General features: G+C 42.5%; 1 protein-coding gene across 5 annotated transcripts in view; it reads right to left on the bottom strand.

Annotated features, from left to right (window-relative positions):
• Positions 1–13,451, bottom strand: part of IKZF2 (IKAROS family zinc finger 2) — a 129,788-nt gene that overhangs the window by 79,850 nt on the left and 36,487 nt on the right. The gene's annotated exons all lie outside the window — the stretch shown is intronic.

Raw genomic sequence — 13,451 nt, 5'->3', positions numbered from 1 at the left:
CCCAGAACCCCTTTGACAAGGACTTGTTGAAGAGTGTATGCGGTCTTGCTACCTTCCGTGAACGAGTGTGGCTGCACTGAACAGGATGCCCTGCACATTCATATTAGTACTGAATCTCTCGGACTTGGCTTCTTCTGATGAGCGCGAATGGCTCCCTGCTACTGCGTCAACACGAGGCATCCTGCGCCTGCCCTTGTTCACAGATGGGAGCTCCGCAGCAAACCTTTAAGGGGTCCTGGTGTCTAGCGGTGGTCAGGAGAAGGACGATCCTTCTACCGCTGTATCTGCATTTCTCTACCTTGAAAGTTACAGATTTACGTTAATGGAGAAACTGTCTAAAAACAGTGGGTGGAGTGAGCAGCAGTGTGATAATCAAACAAAACTTTACCCTGTTTGCTGCCAGTGACTTGACTACCAGTGCAGACGGTGGGAGCCAGCACTGGGAATCATTAGGGAGGGGATTTAGAATGGTGTATTTTATAAGACCATGTATCCCAGAAGTGATCTCATCAGCTTATGATCTCGCTTTTCCCTCATGCTGAAGTTCACCTTTAAAACACATCATATCGACACATGTATATAAAATGTGGAGTTTTTCTCTGAAAAGTAGCTTAAGCAAACACGGATCAAGTTTCAGACTGATCGAACTTGCAGAGGGAAGTCAGCATCAAGTCCTTGAGTTCTACTTAACAAGCTCTATTGATCTGCTGTGGACTGGTAGTGGTAAGAATGGGTGGAGAATTCAGAGAGAAAAGAAGAAGCCAAACACCATGAAATCCACCCGGATATGACCTTGGAATTGTTTGAGAGAAAATGTGGAAAGACCAGAAACCTGTTCTGTTGGAAGAAAATACAGGTGGGAGGGAGAAAAACAGATAAAGTTTTATTTGACAGGTTTTGGCCGGGGGCCAGATTAACCTGGAGTAGCTGGGAAGGTGCGGAGGGGACTGGCGAAAGGTTTGTTAAGGAATGGGGTGGATGGTACCGGTAGCGTGATTTCAGCTGAGACACAAACACAGGAGTTTGATTAACCGTTCATCTGCTGAGGTGCCGTGGGCAGTATGCTGTGTAGCCTAGCTAGCCCTTGGTAAATAAAAGAAAAAAAAAAAAAAAAAAAGATAGACACTCTTCTTACCTTTCTAGCTAAAGTAAGATCACATTTTGTCAATGCCAGTGCAACAGCACAGAAACAGCTCATACATTCACACTGCAAATGCGTTCGGTGCCTTTTATTCGATGCTCCAGGCGTATACAAGGAAGTTACATATATCTGAAACCTTTCAGTACTTCTATGCCTGGATAGTACAAAGAGATCTGGATAAATCGCTGTATCCTCACTGAACTGGGTGTGCACATTAACACTGATGGGAACACTGACAAACTCTATGGAAACACAATACTGGGGGAATTGCTACAAAACTACGCTAATTTTACAATATTTTTTTAAATAAACAAAAAACAGGATATAATATGTGTTGTTTTACATTTTGAAAAGAGGACAAAAAAATCTTGAATAAGTATTTTGGGCAATAAGAGTAAGAGTAGGTTCACACATTTTAAAAATGTATCCGTGGCTCCGTTTTTTGGCCCGGATCAACAACGGAGCCACGGATACAAATGTTAATAATAGCAGTCTTTATTCAGTTTCAAAACGGATCTGTGTTCCGGGGGATCTGTTTTGAAAAACTGAATGCAGGGTCCGGACTTGTAGGGACTTCACGGACCGCACATGGATCCAGATACAAGGAGGGGTAGTGGCAGGCAATGCAAAAATGGATCTCCCTCTACATAGACACGGAGGGAGATCTGGATTGCCTACTGCCTGCTCTCCTCAGGTGTCCCCGGGTATGCACATTTCGTCAGTTTTCTCTATCAATTACATTAGCTGCTGTGAAAAAAACGCACGCGTTTTTCTGCATACAAACACACATGGTGTGCCGAAAACGTATGCAGGAAAACGTGCAGAAAAGGGTGTTCTCTTTCTAAGGTTGGGTTTCCACTGGGTAAGTGCTGATGCAAATTCAAATCAGAATCACTATAGCCGTGCCGGCTATGGGGATTCTGAAGTGTTGTGTGGAAAACTGCAGAAGGCAGCATTTTTATTTCCAGCTCACGTTTCGGATGCAGCCTACTGATTTCAATAGGCTGTGATTTCGTATATGAATACGCATGCGTGAAACCGCAGTAACTTGGCAGCAGTGGAAATGGGCCCTTACATGTGTATAAAGTTCAATTATTGACTCAACTATCCGCTCCCACGGCTTCGTCTAGGTTTACATTTTTGGCCCCTTACGTGATTTAGTTTGACACCCCTGCTCTATGGGTTAATTTTTAATGTTAAACATAGAAGACCTATTAAAACATGTCCCTTTAGTGCAGTGTCCTTTAGAGTAATGGGATGTAGGAATGTCAAGTCCCAATCTGCATGATTTTACCGGATGAAAATCGGACATGTCATACAGTAAAACCCTTTATAGTAGACTTCACCAGACCTAGCCAGATATTGTAGTTTACTATTTTAGAATTGTTCATACATTGTATATTCATGCAGGTGCATGGCCAGGACCAGAGGACAGAGCTTACTGTAGCCAGAAGTTTACTATATCAGATTTTACTATAAAGAAATGCTGCTGTAATAGCAATGCTACGTATAACATTGTAGCAGACAAAACAGAGTCACTCTGAACAAGTGTTTAGTGTCGTTTATGGTGACAGCGCATTACTGTGTTATCATACATGGCACAAATATGTTCTAGTGTGAACTAGGTTTTATGAAGGATCCATGAAGATACATTCTGGAAAACCACATTAGGGCCTGTTCATACTTGCTGCGTTTGTAGAACGCGTATAAATTCAAAGAAACGCAAGTTGAAAAACGCATGCGTTTTTCTTGCGTTTGAATGCGTTTTCTATTGCGTTTTGCACAAACACGTGACCCAGGGGAAAAAAAGAATTATGGGAACCGCAGAGGAAAACGGACGCTAAAAACGCAATAGTACGCGTTTTTGATACGCGTCCATAGACTTTCATTGCGTCCGTTTCTATGCGTATCGCACAGAACTGCGTGCAGCAATGCGGATGAGAAACGTATGCGTCTCATACGCATACATGTGAACTAGCCCATTCAAAAGCATTAGGAGCCGTTTCTATGCGTTTTTGGTACCAGTACGCGTTCCCTGAAAACGGCTAGGAACGCATATAGTGTGAACAGGCATTTGGCTGTCTATACTTTGGCACTGTTACTGGCCTGTGGTTGAACCCGTGAAACGTGTTGCCTGTGCTAAATTAACTTAATTTGTCTTAAAGGGGCACTATGGAGAAAAATTGTAAAATGTAAAATATGTGCAAACATAGACAAAGAAGAAGTACATTTTTTCCAGAGTAAAATGAGCTATAAATTACTTTTCTCCTATGTTGCTGTCACTTACAGTAGGTAGTAGAAATCTTTATAAAGAATAAAAGCCTTGCTGAGAATCCCCCATGAAGAGATGGACTAGCCCAAAACCTGTCGCTTCTGTCAGATTTCTACTACCTACTGTAAGTGACAGCAACATAGGAGAAAAGTCAGCCATTGTGATAGCCATTTTTTTTCTAGTCAGGAGACTGACCACTTCCAGTCTTAGCTTGGACACCCCGAGTGGAGTCAGGTTCATTGTCTCCACCTCCAAGTGGTTAGTTGCCCCCCCTGCAATCTACCTTTGTGAGCAGCTCCTTTTATTTTAAACCTTCTTCCTCCATTAATCAACATACTACGATATTTGGGCACCGGTTTTGTTTCATGTGTTTTTCCTTTAGGGTGTCAAGATACCCCACCCCTTCATGTGAATTACACAGTCCTGAACTGGACAATCACCAAGGTTTGTCTTTTCCTAACCACTTGAGTACACCATCTTATTGAGGAGCGGGTCACTATTTTATGTGTGAAACAACAAGAATGAAAATCAGTACTTACAAATGTAAGGCCGTGGCACCATCTCTTCAAAAGCAAAATCTGATTTCTGTTTAACCACTTAAGGACTGGGCAGACTTTGCATTATCTGTGCTGCGTGGGCTCTCCAGCCCGCAGCACAGATCGTCATTACAGTAGTGCGATCAGACTTCCCCCCCCTTTTTTCCCCACTAGGGGGATGACCTGCTGGGGGGGTCTGATCGCCACCGCTCCGTGTGGCCGACCGGGGGGGCTCCTCAAAGCCCCCCTCCGCAGCGATATTGCGCGCTCCCTCCCCTTACCTCCCTCTCTCTTCCCGTGTGAGTTGCGCAGGATGGATATCCGTCCTGCGCCTGATAGGATAGGCTTCGGCCCATCAAATGACGGCGATCAGAGGCCGGGGATCGCCGATCTCCGTCACGGCGCTGCCGCATTGATGTAAACAGCAGGGATTTCTTCCCCGTGTGTTTACATTATGCATGCGAGCCGCGATCAGCGGCTCACACACTGTTCACGGAGACAGTCTCCGTGAACTGGCATGGAAAGGCCGCTTCTATGCAAAACCACAAAACGACCAGCTGGTCGTTAAGTGTATATGTATCTTGAGATCCGGGTCATCAGTGGCAGAAGGTATAAGAACAACGTTCATTGATAAGCGGTTTATAATTTTCAAAAGTACGAGGTTTCAGTTGCAGATATCCAAAAAGATGTTTCTTCACAATACCGTTGGGCTAGGTTCACACTAGACACCCAATTGGACTGTTTTCCACAATAGAGAGCAACAGATAAATGGACAGATCATCGGATCCTATGTAATGTATAGGATCTGTTGAGGCATGTCCATTTTTAACGTATCCATTGGCTTTTCTTGTGGTAACAGAACACAATGTCCTGTCTTGCACAACATTTCTGAACACTGCATGGAAAACGGACAAGATGCAACAATGGAAAGCACGATTTACGGATGAACTCATCAGGTCATACATCGAATCCGCTGAACCAGTTGACGTTCTCAAACCGGCATAGAGTGGACCTAGCCTTTGGCCTATTCGCCACAACAGGATGAGGTACATAGCGGCCCTCAGATTTATGAGAGTAGAGTCATTGTTCTACTTAACACGAAATACAAGTTGAGGTGGTTTGAGCATCCTATAGTCCCTAAGGAGGTTTCCCAAGTATGTCCAGTTTGAAGAAGGCATTGAAGCAGGATTTATAGCTCCCGTTAGTATGGAGAGCCTTTCAAATCCCACAATCAGCAAATAGTGTTTATGCCAAAAGTGCAGTCTAAACTAACCTGTTCATGCTGGTATTCCTGTAAGACAATGCAGCCTGAACATAAATTAAGGGAAAATCCCTTTTAAACTGATACAAATCAATTGTCAGCACTGATGTTATTGATCAGCAACTTTTCTGTGGCTAAACCAACAATGGTAGATAGTATCTATGATCCTAAAATTCTTTACAACAGTTAACGATTAGCCATTTACAGTTTTACTCTCTTCATACAGTCGCTCTCCAAAATTCCAATGTGTGTCTGCAACATAACTACTAACATGAAAGCCTCTATCTCAGGTTGATCTCGCCTGAGCTGTCCATCAATGCACACCGAAGAGCTTGAAGGGAGTGGGAGAAATTCTATTTCCCAGACTCCCAGCAAGCGTGTCAGCTTTCTTCTCCTCCGAGGTTCAGTTTCTCCCTTTGGCCACCACCCCTCCGCCTCTACCCCACCCAGTGTCAATTAAAGAACCAGCAGACTGCCATTAAGGTCGAGAAGAGTCAAAGTCAGACATCTGATAGGGTTGTCACTTCAATTACCTCTAGGCTCAGTGTGGAGATGGCTTAGCCAGGCTTGGCTGCATTAACCCTCTATGAGACAAGCGGGGAAATCCTGTAACACTTTGGAATACAAAAATAAGACTACTGAATCATATCAGGCAAGACACCTCGCAACAAGGAGCAATGCCATGAATATCAGGCAGGGCACCTCACAAGAAGAAGAACGGACATGAATATGAGGCAGGACAACTCCCAACAAGAAGCAATGACATGAATCTTCCTGGCTCTCTAACTTAGTTTAGTTGTAAGGGCCCGTTTCCACTATCGCGAATCCACATGCGTTGTCCGCATGCGGATTCGCATAGCCAATACAAGTGGATGGCCCTGTTTCCACTTGTCAGTAATCCTGAGCGGTTTTCTGTGCGGGAGAAATCTGCATAGAAGAGCCCTCAGAATGTGCACGCCGCTATGCGAATCGCCGCTAATGTATTTAATAGGGAAATACCATTCGGTTTTGGCATGCGTATTTTACCGCGATTTTGCATAGGAACTAATGTTAAATCACATAGGCAGTGACATGGTTAAAATCGCATCAATACTAACCTATGCAAAATCGCATGTGAAATAGCAGTAAAATACGCATGCAGAATCGCACCCGCATGCGATTTCGTCAGCGGGGAATCAGCGGCGATTCCGCACCGCACAAGTGGAAACAGGCCCTTAGGTCTATGAAGCAGAAACTGAACTAAACTGCAATATTGACAGAAAGCTCCAAAAGTAATAACAGTTTTACCTGTATGACATACAGAAAGCACCTATTTAAAACATCCCGTTACTCCTGTGACACAATGGACAACATTACTTTAAACTTCATGTAAAGAATGGCATTCAACATCAAAGATTGAATTATCTATGTAGTTTATGCATCAATTACACCAAAAGACAGATGGCTACAGCCAATCAGACAAACATGAAGCAATATAATCAATAGTATGTGTAGTGCATAATAATGTTATCATAATAATGATAATGAATAGAACATTAGTAGCAAAGAAAAAAGTCGGAAATTTTTGTTGTCAGCTATATACCGTAGCTTTTTTTTTCATTACATTGCATCATTCTGTCACAGTTGCAGTTTTAAAACCACACACACACACTTTAAAAAACAAAGCAGGTATAATGACCCTTTGAACTTTCCCACAGTAAAAACGTATCTCCAGCTGTCTCACTGTTTTTTGGCTGTTTAAGCGATTCAGAAAACAGGACAGTATTTTTTCAGTGGGTCGAATAGTTCAGAGAAGCTCTTTTGCATATATGACAACTGACGTTTATTTTAACTCTTCCTGAACTTGAAAACAATGTGAAACTTTTGTTTGTTCTATTTCTTTCTGTTTGCTTTAAAGTAGTGCTATTTATATTATAACATTTTTTTTTTTATTGTTTTACTTCCCCCTTCAAAACTTGTCCCAAAGACGCTTCATCTTGAGAGCAATCATTTCTACTGACCAGCATTGGGAGAGATATCTACTGGCTAACAAATCTCATGTACAGTACAGTAAATGGTTCAGTGCAATTTAACAGTTAGCTAAGCCTATAGTCTCATACAAGATCAAAGGCACCCAATATGATATAATTAGAACGATTTAAAATAGATTACTGGTGATTTAATACAAGCATAGTACAGGCAGTGCTCTGAAATGCACCCTTTCTTTCTGCCACTAGTGAGTTTGGAAATGTATACTTTCATATTAAAAAGGTATACAAATGTATAAAGAGAAAGGGTCTGTAATCACCAGGGATGAATGTGGACTCTTGCCTGTGTTTTTAAATATAGTTCCTGGTTTATGAAAATTCCTATTTCTTGCAATAAATCTGATATTTCATTAACAGACCTCTGGGTAGTATGAACTATAAGAATCTTGAGGATTAATAGCGATTTCTCTCCAACATACTTCCCCAGACTTGTTTCTGCCCATCTGGAAGTATCCCTACAACAGGTGTGCACAGTGAAAATGCATGCTTGGCTCAGCTTATCATGCTTGTCCACTTCTATAAAGCAGAGGGCAGAACAGTAACTGGGGTGGGGGAGCAGAAGCTGCAGACAAATCCAGGACTGTGTGGGGGACCCAACCGCTTACTCTCTCCAACATAGGGTGGACATTGAGAAGGCATCACCAAAGATTTGCTGTGGGGCCCCATGACTTGTAATTACACTTCAGGTAGGGAGCAAGAAAAACAGAAGCCCTCTTGCAGCTAGTGGGGCAGTTAGACAGAAGAAACTATCTGGCAGACTGGCATCGGGGAATGATTTTACAGTCACATGACTTAGAATTGAGCTGTTAAACGTGGTTTCTCAATCTAGTGCCTGCCTAAAAAATGAAGTGTCAGCATTGTTTAGACCAACTTATTACTTAAAGTGGATCTCAAGCTTTATAACCAATGAAAAGTATTTTGATACTGCATTTATGCACTTATGCCTTACACAACACCATGGCCCATATGCAATTCACTTTTTCACCTGAGTTTTCTCCTAGGAGATAATTTTTCATCTTCGATTTAAAATAACTTTCCAGCACTTTTCAATTTAAAAAGTACCAAAAAGTAGGTCAAAAAGTGCTATCAAATTTATTTTCAGTATGTTCTTGCTTTCTGGTGGCTTAAAAGGCATTTTATTGCCAAGTTTAAAATTATCACCTAGTAGAAAACTCAGGTGAAAAAGTGAAATGCATATGGGCCCATGTGTTACTGAACAAGACAGCAACAGCTCATCTCCTGCAAAAATACAAACATGGTTTACATGCATATAATTGTGCACCCAACCCCTTCTGTTTTTAATGTAACGTTTGTCTTACTGACAGTAGACAATAATAAAAAACATTAAAAAAAAAAAAAAAATCGAACCTGCCAAAAAGAAAACTACTCCCAGAATAAACTAATAAGATCTGCAAATGGCACAATAGTCATCCTAGGAAGACCCCCAAGTACACCTAAGAAATGTAAACAGAGCATGTAATGATAAAGCATAACCCTTGTTTACCTTCGGGGAAAACTGAATGGCAACCAGTTTTGTTCCAGAGCTACACCCTGGGGATACACTAGAGTAGCCATCAGCATCCGGGAAGGAAGCTTCCCAATGTCCTCTTCCCCTTTCAATCTTTTTAAAGTTCCCTAATGGTCTTTTAGTGTGATGGATAGCTTACTTGACCAACAAGGAAGCCCAGGATATCTGGTCACATTACGCTCAGTGCCACCTGCATCTGCTCTCATATTTAAAATGGCAGAAAAGTTAAGGTGCATGCAGACGCTATAATAAAAATAGAGCGTGTACAGGTCTTCTGCATTGTTCTCCTCCGTACCCTCTCACCTGATTCCGCTCACTTGGGCGCTGTGCTGTTGTCACTTCTCCCTCCTCCATAAATACAACAGGATGCTACAGTAGAGCAAGGCATCTGTACAGAACTCAGTCCCGGAAAAGTCACATGAGGGATCAAGTCCTGATCCCTTCGTGGGACAACTACCCTGTGTGGGTTTCCTCCGGGCACTCCAGTTTCCTCCCACATCCCAAAAACATACATATAAGTTAACTGGCTCCCCCCTAAATTGGCCCCAAACTATGATACATACACTACACAATACATAAAATAGACACATGACTATGGTAGGGATTAGACTGTGAGCCCCTCTGAGGGACAGTTAAGTGACAAAACAATATACTCTGTACAGCGCTGTGGAAGATGTTGGCGCTATATACCGTAAATACTAAATTATAATAGAGTTTTGGAACTTTTCATTCAAAAGTATTCTTTTCCTTCAATACAAAAACACACTGATGCCAATTCAATAAGGAAAGGATTGTTCACACTTGCTGGTGTGCAGGCTCACTCACATACAGCAACTCGCTAACTGCTTTAGTTGGGCTGCTACAATCGTGACGATTACAGAATTATTATTTAGTACTAGTTGATGGCCCAGCTTTGCCCGGGTATGTAGATCGCTGGTGTTGGCTCTGCCCACTTTTTCTAACCCTAACACACAATTACTCAATTACCTAGTTTGTGAGCTTTGCGGCCTTTGGCATCAATAATTTTCATTGAAATGAAACAAATCTGATTGGCTGTGGCTCCACCCTCTTTTCTGAATTTGAACCCCAGTCACCCAATGACCAACTGTACCATGTTTGAGGCGTGTGCCATTAACAGTGTAAGAATGGCAGCAAAAAAATATTCCCCTTGAGACTCAATAGGTGAATTTTGATTGGCTTTTGTAGGCTCCACCCACTTTTCTGAATATTAATCCATGTGCAAAGTTTGAGAACCCTGCCATTAACAGTGTAAGAATGGCTGCAGGTTACATTTTCCCAGTGAAGTTTGTATTTGTCTCGTTCCACTTTTTGGTTATGGGGATAAAAAGTATCCTATATGTTATTCCAGGTAATGTACTATGTGTGTGCCAAATTTCATTCAAATCCGTTCAGCCATTGTTGCATGATTGAGTAACAAACATCCAAACTTTCGCATTAATAATATTAGTAAGATTTTATATAGCACAGGCATCTTCCGCAGCGCTGTACAGAGTATAAGGTCTTGTCATTTTTTTAACTGTACCTCAAGAAGGACTCAAAATCTAATCCCTACCATAAATCATATGTATGTATCGTTTAGTGTATGTATCGTAGTTTAGGGCCAATTTCGGAGGAAGCCAATTAACTTATCCGTATGTTTTTGGGATGTGAGAGGAAACCGGAGTTCCCATAGGAAACCCACGCAGACACGGGGGAGAACATACAAACTCCTTGCAGATAGTGCCCTGGCTGGGATTCAAACCGGGGACACCACTGTGCTGATTAGTGTTTAAAATAGACTTTTTATTTGTTCAAGCATTTGTTCTCTAGGCCAAGTATAGCTTTAAGCATTTTTGTACTGTAACAGCAGTAAAAAGGTACAACAGCATATTTCAAACAATACACCCATTTGATTTTCCATGCATTATCTTCTATATACAGTATTTTCCAAACTACTATAGAAAATGCAAACTGAAAGCTCAATTGTCAGCCTTGAAGAAACAAAGCAAATAGTAAGATGGCAGGAGCATCCACCAATACAATGCAAATGTCCACAATGTTTCATGGTTGGTACAATTAAACACTACTATTCACAAAACAGGAATCAAGGACAGCAGTAACTTTGAGCACACAACAACATATCATATGCAATACACTAATGATGTTCTTTTGATGTGTGGAGTAATAATGCACTAATAACTATTCCCGCTGTTCGCTAAAAGCATTCCTGGTCAATATAAAAATGTAAAAAAATGAATGAACGATATATGAACGTGTTACTGAGCAACAGATAAAACGCCTAAGCTTTATATCACCTCTGTACAGTTCTGCACTTTCCTATGTACTTTTAAACATAATTACAGCATCGATATTCCAGATATTGACAGAGGCTTGCTCACTGTGTTCTTGAGAAACATCTACAACATCAAACTGAAAAGTACACCTTATTATGCAGGTTTAAAAAGAGAACCCGAGGTGGGTTTGAAGAATATTTTCTGCATACAGAGGCTGGATCTGCCTATACAGCCCAGCCTCTGTTGCTATCCCAAACCCCCCTAAGGTCCCCCTGCACTCTGCAATCCCTCATAAATCACAGCCACGCTGCTGACAAACAGCTTGTCAGAGCTGGCTGTGTTTATCTCTATAGTGTCAGTTTGCTGCTCTCCCCGCCTCCTGCAGAACTCCAGTCCCCGCCTGCATCCCTTTCTTCCCTTCTGATTGGAGGGAAGGGACAGGGGCAGGGACTGGAGCTATGCAGGAGGCGGGGGAGCAGCTGAGACTGACACTACAAATGTAAACACAGCCTCACAGCACGGCTGTGATTTATGAGGGATTGCAGAGTGCAGGGGGACCTTAGTGGGGTTTGGATAGCAACAGAGGCTGGGCTGTATAGGCAGATCCAGCCTCTGTATGCAGATAACAGCTGGTTAGTCTGTGCCATTCTTTAAAAACACACCTCGGGTTCTCTTTAAAGGACAACAGAAGGGAGAGAGTGATATGGAAGCTGCCATAATTATTTCCTTTTACACAATACCAGTTGCCAGGCAGCCCAGCTGATCTTTCATGCATTAGTGTTGTCCGAATATCCTACCTGAAACAAGAATGTTCAGGTTCTATGGTTGACAATATTAGACTTAGAGCAGGACAGCCAAGCAATGTGCATTGTTTAAAACAAAATAAATATGCCAGCCTCTATAGCCCTTTGACCAAAGCCTCTGGTCCCTTTAAGGAAGAGAGACTTTTTTTTCTTTTTTCACTTCCTGATCACTGAGATTGGGTCACAGTGATCAGTAGGTCAGGAGCCAATGAAAACAGCTCTAGACCAATGCATGCTGAACCCTGCTGTGCGGACAGGAACACGCCATTGTGCCCCATGTGTTCGGGATCCGCCGGTGTTAAAACACCGTATTTAGGCAGCCACAAGTGTGGCTTAGATTTAACTATTGTCGGTCCCGAACCAGTTAAGCTACTTACAGATACTAGATTGCCACTGCCAAAAATCTATTAATTTGTACAAGTGTCATATATCCTCATTTAGCGATGCATTGTCTGGAAAAATGGTTTGTGATCAAGTTGAGCAAATATCTATCAGGAGTACAATGGCTACAAGACAGGTTGCATGGACATGTGTTGGATCATGAATGAACTATGCTATTTTTCCCCCCATTGGTGTGCCTGTATTGGGGTGTCCCTCCCCCTGTCCTTCTGCTCTCCCTATCCATAGAACTGAATAAGCTGAAAAGCTGGAGTGGAGAAGCCTCCGTGTAATCGTTCCTAAAACTAATCTGAAGCAATAACCAGGGATCATTTCTTGCAACACTTACTACAAATATGTACAGAACTTCAATGACCAACTTTCTCCAGCCTGTCCTCCACTTGTTGCCCCCCTCCCGCCTTTCCATATAACAGAACAAGCTGTTCAGACATAGCCAAAAAGCTTGTCTATATAGTTCCTTTCTAATTCTATCGCTGGAAACAATGGCTAACAATCGTTTTGGATGACAAATATTTAGTGTCCGTACAGTTCCTTAGTGTACAAACAGATAGGACTTTGCTGGCAGACCAATTTTTATTTGAGGACCAAGAGACAGGGCTGGCCTTAGTGGAAGAAGGAAATCCAGTCAATGTATACCTTACATTTTTCATACCAGAGAGCATGCTGCCAGAAGGGAGAAGCATCGGAGTCATGTATGTCCTTGTTTACACTATGCACATTTTGGCAACACATATAGTGAGCGGCACGCAGGAACATTAGAAGTGCATAGACTGAACTGTCTTATGTTCAGACCACATGCGCTGTACAGCAGTGCGATGCTGCATGCATTTTTCGTCAAAGCGCAATGCTGACCCATTCACTGTAGTGAATGGGATCAGCAGTAAAACGCACAGCAGTGCAGATGACATGCGATCGTGGGAGTTGCGTTCCAATCGCACGGCCATGTGTGCTGAAAAGTGATAATGAGGCCTAAAGCAATCCGTGAAGCACAAGTAAATGACCCTGTCCACTTGCTCATGCAGGTACAACAATAACGCTTGTGACCCCCCACCATCCCAGTGGGGAGGGCCTGGTCCTGTTGCAAGTAGAGCAGAGCAGCATCATATATTACCTTCATTCAGCGTAGTGACAGGTCCTCACGCCTCTCTTTGCTGTACCCGCTGTATACTATCTCCCTGCGGCTCCCGTCT

This window comes from Hyperolius riggenbachi, chromosome 7 (assembly GCF_040937935.1).
Source record: "Hyperolius riggenbachi isolate aHypRig1 chromosome 7, aHypRig1.pri, whole genome shotgun sequence".
NCBI classification, from domain to species: Eukaryota; Metazoa; Chordata; class Amphibia; order Anura; family Hyperoliidae; genus Hyperolius; species Hyperolius riggenbachi.
The sequence above is the reverse complement of the archived record's forward strand: the minus strand, read 5'-3'. Positions and strand labels throughout refer to the sequence as shown.